This window comes from Gobius niger (genome assembly GCF_951799975.1).
Source record: "Gobius niger genome assembly, chromosome: 11".
NCBI lineage: Eukaryota > Metazoa > Chordata > Actinopteri > Gobiiformes > Gobiidae > Gobius > Gobius niger.
This window is the reverse complement of record NC_136862.1, coordinates 12,637,274-12,646,851: the sequence shown is the minus strand read 5'-3', so window position 1 is coordinate 12,646,851 and position 9,578 is coordinate 12,637,274. Positions and strand designations below refer to the sequence as shown.

Genomic DNA, 9,578 nt, shown 5'->3' with positions numbered 1-9,578 from the left:
TACATCGCGCCACCTTGTGCAGAGTCGGTGGTGGTCCTTGGGCCCTAAGCAAAAATCCACACGGGGGCCCTAGAGTGCGCATCCCATGGTTATTCGACGAAGAGCGAACCCACGGTTCCACTGTGCAGTAGTTCAGGCCCTGCCCCTCTGTGTACCCTCTGTGTAAGAACCACTAACCACTAAGCCACTGTGAGACTGGGATTGAGGACTACTGCTAGTCTATTATGGCAAATGGTCCCATTCTCTCACCTCTGGTCCCTGACCCACAGTTTGGGAATCGCTGATTTCAAACTGAAACCTGCAACTGACGGTTATTTCTGTCTTACCACTGAGAATTAGCCTGAGAGTAGCCCAATTCATTTTAGACTGTGCAGATTCGGAGAACCAGAGTTACTGTAAGTAACTGTTCTCATGAGAACTGTGTGGATTCAGCTCATCAGACCACGTAGAACAGCTTTACTCTCGTCTATTCGCCAAACTACTGTCCTGATACTCAGCTAGAGACATAAGAAGAGAATTTAAATCAGTGTTGCTTGTTTGTTTCTATCAGAACTATTTCCATCCTATTCATCCATTAACTATTATTCTTACTAATCCTATTATTACTATGAATGGTGGTATAATGTGATGATTATGTCGCCATTTTTGTTTGTCTCCTTGTTTTCTCGTCGCTCTGAAGGTTTTCTTTATTATGGTTATAATGTCTCTCTTTGTTTTGTTCCTGTTACTAGGGTTTTTCATGACTACTATGATCAGTTCTATTTCTTTTCATATATATTTTTTGTTATATTGTTATTTTCTTCTCTTTTCTTTCTCCTCTCTCTTATGACTTTGTATCATATGCATCCACGCACACATTCACTCCACACACCCCAGTATTTCACAGACACAAAACACTCAACTGATTGTACATCCTATTCCATCTACCTCCTATTTGTGACCTCATGTGTTTCTCCTCATATGTCAATAATTGTCAATAATTGTCAATTATTGACATATGTCAATTATGTCAATAATTGACATACACAATTATTGACATAATTGTGTATGTCAATTAAAGAAAAAAAATAAAATGAAAGAATTTAAATGAGTGTGTGGCTGATGCAGTGACAGGGGGAAGGCGGTAGGTCTCTCCTGCTCATCCACTTCAGGAGACTGCTCCATTTTGGTGTTATATGTGGCAAACTAGGCGGAGAGTGAGTGTGCGCTGTCAGAGAGCCTGTCCCGTAACAACAGGTTGATTAATCAGTGAAACAACACCGTAGTTGGACTGAGATGCAGGGCTCTTGCGGCTGCGAGGCCCAACACACCTTGCCTAGTTTGCGTCCTTCTTTAAGATAATAGGCTCTCACAGGTCAAACTAAAAACTTTATTAGCCCCATCGTGAGCTAAACTATGTTGGTGTCCCGAGAGAAAAAGATGTCGCCTACAGCTGTGGAGCGGGTCGGCACTCGTTCGGCTGTAATTGTGTTAACGTGACCAAAACAACAGGCCAACCATCTCCCTCCCCCTCGCCGTGGAGTCTGATTGGAGGAGAAAAGCTGTTGTATATACTAACATTGCATTGGGCCATGGGTGTTTCTCCACCCCACGTACTTCCCACTTAAATGTGCCAACTCTAGGAGCTCTAAGCGCAAAATATTACGATAGTCGGCGTTTAGAAACACAAGATCGGGCTCTATGAAATTAAGACCTTTTGCTGCAAATGACCATTAAAAAGACGTTTTCTTTTGAAATAATATTGAAATACTGTACTGTACTTGGCTTGCATGCCCCTGGTTGGAAGAACAGATATCTGATGTAAAGTTCATGTGTGATTCAGGCTACGTACAGTTACACACATTGCAAAGTCAGCGATTGCAGTGTGAAAAAGCATCGCCCCTGAACTGACTGGAGGGACGGCTCCGAGCTGCTGGAATAGGGAGAAAGTTGAATACTGTCAGAGCCAAAATGTGAGTGCCGTTTAACAAGACTCACGCAGATCTGATAGGACATGCACCACCACACACTGATTGATGTCCAGGATCTGCTCTGCTCTTTTAAAAATCTGCACAACAGAAGTCAGGTTTAGTTGGGGATAATATGAGTGTATGTGGTCATTCTGACTTCACTCACTTTACAACCACATGCATGTTTTAATTTTGCTTAATTGAATTGGTGCCAAAGGTGAACACTGACTGACTACAGCCTCCAGCCCAATTAACCAACAGAAACCCCAAACCACTGACTATGACATACCTGTAAAGAATAATGGAGCATACATTTTTGGAATATGAATAGTATATAATTAATAAAGGATTTCATAAGTGGAGATATTTGATAGAAAAAAATAAAATCTAAAACACTAGGGCAAAAAATCATATAAGAAGCGTTATTTCAGACTGCTGTACAAGTGAAGAACTGGAGGTTATGACAAACATTTCTGTGAAAGGGAAAATACCTTTTTATCTTTACCTTTTATTACAATTACAAGCACATAAGAACATGTTAGTTTGATTGTTTTAATAGCGAGAGAGTATGTTATGAATAAATGACCTGGGATTTAAGGTTAGGAAGCGGTTCTGTTCTCTAAGTGTCATTAAGTTTAACTGTGATTAATTCTATTGGTTTTTGTCTTCGCGTCACACATAGTGAATTAATCTCCTTCTTTTGTGTTTTAGCTTTAGAGATCCGTGGTATGTGTTCATGCCTAAGTCTAATTAATCAGATTTTAAAATGTGTGCAAAGGCAAATGCTGTTGACATTTTCCACATCCGTCAATTTCTACTGATCCTACAACCATGAACCTCAGTACATTTGCCAAGCACTTGTTGTAAAAGCAAAAACCTGTGACAAATGTCCTTATGTTCATTCTAATTCAGTACATAGCAGATTTTTTCATTTCAGGCTCCTCAAGCCACTGACCAAAAGGGCTGAGATGCTTAAAGTCGGTTGGGGGTCTGATCCCCTCAATGAGAGGTGCAGAGTAAAGCATCAAAGCCCAGAGGAAAACTGCTGCCCACGTTACAGTCTTTAAATAAAGCACTGTCCTGATTCTAGCGCTGGTTCCCAGTGCTCAGCTTCAGAGGCAGCAGAAGGCAGCAGTGATCATGGCCTAGATGCACGGACAAGCTCAGGACTTCCACAGCATGGTACATCATGACACAGAAAGTAAAAAGAGGCTGTCAGTGATTGAACACAACTTCAGAGAAGTTCAGGCAGTGTTGGGTTTAACATTTTGACATGAGGTAAGGTTTGTCGGTCCGGAGGCATAAATGCATTTGCCAAACAAATGATGGCCAGAAGGGTTGGACCGTGGAGGCAAATGAGGTTTAGATAATAGGCTCTTTGGCGGCTGTGGCTCTGAGTGGACAGGGTGAAAGGCCAAAGCAGTCAAATTTAAAAGTAAAATGACACCGCACATGTCCGTCATCGTCTGGTGTTTGTAAAAGTCCTCACACGGCACTTTGTGGAAGCTGTTTGCTCCTCAGGACAGCTGAGCTGGAGCTTTTCCTGTGGCCTCCTTTATACAATCATTACAACAAGTTATAGCTCCTCACATCCTTTTTCTTTTTTTGTAAGAAATAGGCCATGCCTGACCCCATTGACTAATTAGAGATCCTTGAAAGGTCATTTCTGGTGTTAAAAGTTTAAGCACAAAATTGATTTGGAGAGACATTTCCCATCTCCGCTCATGCCCTTCATTATTAGGTGATGAGGAATAGAAAATGTTCTCTAAACGTGTGCGCTCTCACAGGTGGATCAGACACACGACACTTACCTTCAGAACCACAGCTGCCTCTGACACAGAGCCCGGGGGCCGCAGTCAGTAACTTGGAGTAAAATTACAAGTACATGCAACACAAACAGAACAACAAAGGCAGAGTCAAGTTGATGAAATAATAGCGATCACTTAAATTATTAACACGGTTTAATTTATCCCTGCCAAGGCACCAGTGTCTTTCCAGTTCACTGAAGGGGAGAGAGAGCTCTATGAAAGAGATATTAAACCATTTAATCTTTCAGAGCCTGATTCCAAGAAACTGCCACTGTTAAACATAAGTTTGCGTAAATTAAACATCGCACTGTACAGAGAGGAGAATTTGAACTGGACAAGAGCATCAAAAGTGTGGCCTGGATTGGAACAAGCTGCATATCACTGCATATCACTGCAGCTTCAACATTAAAAATAACACATGAACAAAATACAAGCTGCATCTTATTTTCTTTTTAAACATGGTTTTATAAAAATAACATATCCTTCAACGTATATCCTTCAATATAATATTAATTATAGATGCAGAACAAAGCCTACTCGTGGTAGAACTAGTTCCCGTCTATACAAGGCTTCATACACAGCTAATTAGTAACATCAATTGCAACAGTGCGTAACAGAAGACGTGACCTTGCTGTACATTGTTGTTTTGAAAGCAGATCATAAATGCTTTAATAACCTGTAATTTTAAGTTATGACGAGCCATGCAGTCTGTGTGATCAGCAGCAACATCTTTACAAACAACTCCTACAGTACATGTAACTGCAGTTCTATGCGCTTCTCATCTATGGGCTCCTCCAACATAGTTAACATTTCCTCAGCGTTTAACATCATTTGTCAAAAATATAAAAGGGGGTTTGTGATCACTCATCAAGTAAACTATGACATTCTTCCACTCCCTGAGTTTGTGCATCCTTTGTGAATTGGACCATAGAAGCAGAGGGAGCACAAGGGGCCACATTTGCTTCTGGTTAAGTTTGTTCTAGATGTGCAGTATGTGCTGGTCTCACTCTGAGAGAGGGGCAGGAGCCATAAATAGATTAGGGCTGTGCATCTTGACATTTGCACATACATTCTGTGTGGCTGTAAAATTCAGTTCAAATGACTTTATTGTTCTTGTTGGGGAACTTAATTTATGGTCTGGTACATTCACTCTCCCATACCAACTACTGTATATATAGGTACATAGGTTAGTAAAGATAAAAAATGAGGATGCCTATGCCTTGCTCTTCTCCAATGTTAATTTAAGAGTCAGATAGATGCAGGGCAGCACAAAAGAGGACATGGCCTGTTTGGTTTTCAGAACCAGAGAGGCAGCTGATACTGGACATGGAGGTTATGAGTCTGATTCGACAAGCGGGCCCTTTTTTAATGACATACCTTGTTCCGAGAGGTCCCCGTGGTATCCTCTCACTCATCCTCATGATCTCATTGAAAGGGCTTTTGGTCACTTCACATAAGGAGCCAAACCATCCCAGGAGGCCAAAGGTGAGGGTGGACCAGATAAAGCTGTTATGAAAAAGCTGCAGGATTGACTTGTCGACCTGCAGCCGTCTAAGTATGTGAAGGAAGAGCAAATGTTGAGTCATCTTGAAGATACGGTCAATGTAGCTCTTGAAGTTCAGTTTGTGGTCAACAATCATTCCTCCATTCTCTCAAGTGTCTGGCCATCTATATGCAATGTCAGAAGGTCAATGGAGAAATGACTAAAGTAGATAACCGTCTCATTGATCTTAGAGAGGTTCAAATTCATGTGGTTTCCTTTACACCAGCCAGCTTTGCTCTACCTCCCATCAGCACCACCTCTCGTCACCTTTGGGCTCCAATCGGGTTGATAAATGCACTTTGGCAGTCATGTTGGAAACCTCAATGATCCATTTCAGCCAGTGGTGCCACAGGTGGTTATTCCCATAACAGGCTTCGTCTAACCTAGATAGAAGACGAGCAGAGAATGAGATCGAAAACTGCATCTCGCACCTCTCCAGTGCACTCTCACAATAGCATGAGCAGAAGTTCCAAGTATGAGCACTGGGATTACCGTACTTTATCCTCACTGGATTATTTAAACTACCCAATTATGCCAGGCCCTCTGAGAGCCGACCCGCACCGAACCTCAGTCCCAGGAGGGGCACAGAAAGTAGGGCTCGATCCTCGATGTAAAAGGGTGCACTGCCACAAGTCTTACTGCGGTCACAAAGCGGACTCGATTTGAGGTCAAAGGTGAACAACAGTGGCATGGTGAGTGTTCGGCTCCTGCATATGTGTCAGGGCAATTGCAGCAGATGGCAAGTGAAACAATATGACAGGCTAATGGGGGTTAAAGGTTCCATTTCTGTAATGTGAATGGCTTTACGTGCAGTTTCCCCTCTGTGCTTGGGGGAATTTCATCATTTGACCTGGTATCTTTGAGGTAGGGGTCAAAAGCGATTGACATGATTCTCTGTGGGACAATAAAGTATATTGCAAGTTTTGTTTTAATGCAGCTGTCCACAACTTGCAGGGTCACTTTTCACGGTCACAGAAATAGCCAGCAAGATCACGACAAATGCATCAGAACGCAGATAGAGACTTGGGATACTAAGGGGACGACATGTGTCTCAATTTTACTTAAGTCCCTGTGCTCCTGACCCCAGCACTTCTTTTCCCCCCAAAAAAAGCCACAAAAGGCTTAATTCACTCGTATGCACTTATTAGTTTCGCATAAAAATGATGGCAATGGTGCAGCTGTCATTGTGAATCAGGGGGAGCCTTCATTAGGGATGCGTGGTGGTCCGTAGACTGTAAGGTTGCATACAAGTCCATTTTTAGTCCGTTGAGGCATCTGCTCTTTCAGATTGCATTCATTTTATAGAGATAAGTCAATTTATGCTTTAGTAATGCATATATAGGCATTTCTCTGTTTTGGACCTAGTTTACATCCAGTTTAGCCATGATTTAATCCAAATGAAATCAATTTTGGACCTGGTGGCACTTGGAAGGTCAAATATTTTATGGTGTGGAAAAAAATGACAACCATAGACATTTTGTTTTTTTTCTGTGAATTCCGAAAGGCCCCGTCCAGGTGGGAATCAAACCCTTGACCTTTTGCTGTGAGGCACGAGCGCTAACCGCTGTGCCACCGTGAGTGAAGGACGAGAGGAGACGTGAGCCGTTGGTTTTTCAGGATGTTTCACGAAGAGAACACGTTTCTGCACAAGGACGATGGAGTTAACAGGTGAGAGAAGGTCTACAGAGTCAGAGGAGGAGAAGCTCTCTCCTCAAACGCCTGGTCTTCGAGAAAGAAGAGAGAACACAGGAGTCGAAGGAAGAGAGGTCGGAGAGGTCAGAGAGAGAGAGACGACCAACCAAACGAACAAAGAAAAAGGAAAAAAGAGAGGATGAGAAAGAATGAAACAACAAACAAAACAAAGAACAAACAAATAAACAAAATAACAAACAAACACACACACACACACACACACACACACACACACACACACACACACACACACACACACCCATTTACACACCAGTGTCAGACACTACCTGGGTGAATGTAGTGAGTGAGTGAGTGAGTGAGTGAATCTAGTGAGCGAGTGGTGGTCGGAGGGGCTGATGGTGCAGATTGACAACCTCACTTCCGGCAGTCTACCCCAGGGCAGCTGTGGCTACAATTGTTGCTTATCACCACCAAGTATGGAGTGATTGAATAATGCAATGTAAAGCAACTGTATAAAAAAAACAATGTATTATTATTACTACAACCTTTGTTATTTTATGCAAGTTCATTTAATACAATTCAGTGTTGATGTTTAAAAACAAGTGTGCGTTGGGAAGTCTGGATGTCTCTGCTCAGACTATACTGATGAACGGATGGATTTTAAAAAAAATCAAACTCCAATCACAGACGCCTTTTGTACCAATAACACCTACAGTCCACAGTTAGATTTGTATTACCCATGAGGTGTCATCTACACAGCACTACAGCTATGAACTAATATTTGGTTACAGTACATTACCTAAAACTATGTAAAATTGTGCTTGATTCATGCTCTTGTGTTGCAGAATCCAAAGGTTTTAAGGTATTCAGACGACATTTCAAATGATCAACAATATCCATCATCTGGCGAAACCAGATCGTTAAATGACTGAGTTAACAGGAACACCAGACCAAAGGGAGTGTGATTTGTGTATTTCAGGATGTGCGCAGGAGGGAGCCATGTTACTGCTGAAGGCAACAGCATTCTGATTCATTAGCACTGAATGATTTGATACAATAGTCTCAATGATGAGCGATGATTCATGAGTGAAGGTGCCCAGAGGCCTGGGGGTAGAGCGCTGTAATAGTGCTCCTATAGCTTCCTTTACTGATCTACAATTTTGAAGTAGCTTATTCTCATATATGTCTTGGAAAAGTGCTGAAAAATAAAGTTCTTACTCTAGAGAAGAGCAGTGCATCACTAGATCTTCTGTTAACATCAACATGGAAACTTTTGTCAAAACTTTTTTTTACAATAAATTATTTTCGACACTGATATTAACTATTAACTATTTTGCACAGAATTTTATCCAGTGATTTTTATTTTCAAAGATTTTTTTTGTAAATTGGATGTGTAAAAAGAAAATTTGGTTCACATAATTCAGATGTAAAAAGTGAAAAACTCATCTCAGATAATGACTTTGTTTTAAACCATAATTATTTTACTAAACAATGACCAAGTTCTTAAATCTACCTTGTTTTGTTTATACAAAGCTTGAGTGCCATGTCGCAGCTGAAGTATTTGTAGCTGGGAAACAGTAGGAAGGGAAAATAGTGTGAACTGGAGCAGTAGAAGTCAGGGCAGAAGAGTGCTGAGTCATCGTCCCGTGAGAGCTCGGGGACACAAGAGGGCACTGAATCAACTGCTGCCATATTGAATATTTCCTCCACCTGATGTCATTACTGCTCCAGTGATCACTGTTCCCATCAGGACCATCATTATCTCTGGCATTAGGCTCAAAGGCAGAGGGCAGGCAGATCAGAGGGGAATGGCTGCAATCATGCAGAGTTCTACTTACTGTACATACGAGAGTTTGATTGTAAAGACCAAAGGAGTGTGAAAGAGAACTATTGATGGGTGAGAGATGCTGGTACTCGAGTGAGTGAGTGTGGGCACTGAGTACACGTCAATGTGGACTGAAAGCACAGAAACCCACATAAAGAGGCAAAAATACTTTAAAGGCATTTCTATTTTTATTATAAATGGATCACAATTTAACCCAAGCAGCACTTTTAACATCCAATTTGCCATGCATACAAAATCAGAATCAAAGTGTCCATCATATAGTGACCAATAAAGATTATATATTTGCAAGGGCCGGTTATCAAAGTCTCTCTTCTGTGCAATTAATATTCACAGATATGTACATTCAAAAGAATCAGCCTCAAATACCAAGCATTTTCATGAAAGGAAACATTAAAAGTAAAAAGTTAGAAAACCCTCAAAATAAACAATATATTTATCTTTAAAATAGAATTAATTCATAAACTAACTTGAGTTAAATAATGATTGCTTCATTTTAACTATAGGCACATTGTAGATACAGTATGTGAGGTGTAATAGAGCCCAATGAAGGCATGGATCTCTCTGCAGCTGACGTTTGTGTAAACAAAATCACCTACCCTTCATTCAGTCCACGTAAGACCACTTCAAAAACAAGTCATTAATAAAAATGAATAAAACAAGGTTTTCCTCTGCTCCACCTTCACAGGTTTACTGTCTGATATGTGGTAGACTCTACTGGAGCTGTTCAGAGATGTGGCATTGCTCACAATAATTAAACTCTTTGGCGTTTAAATAAATGA

The 9,578-nt window shown here is 41.1% G+C and overlaps 1 long non-coding RNA gene across 1 annotated transcript in view; it reads left to right on the top strand.

Moving 5' to 3' along the window:
* Window positions 1-9,578, top strand: part of LOC306970034 — a 224,332-nt gene that overhangs the window by 71,122 nt on the left and 143,632 nt on the right. The window lies entirely within an intron of this gene.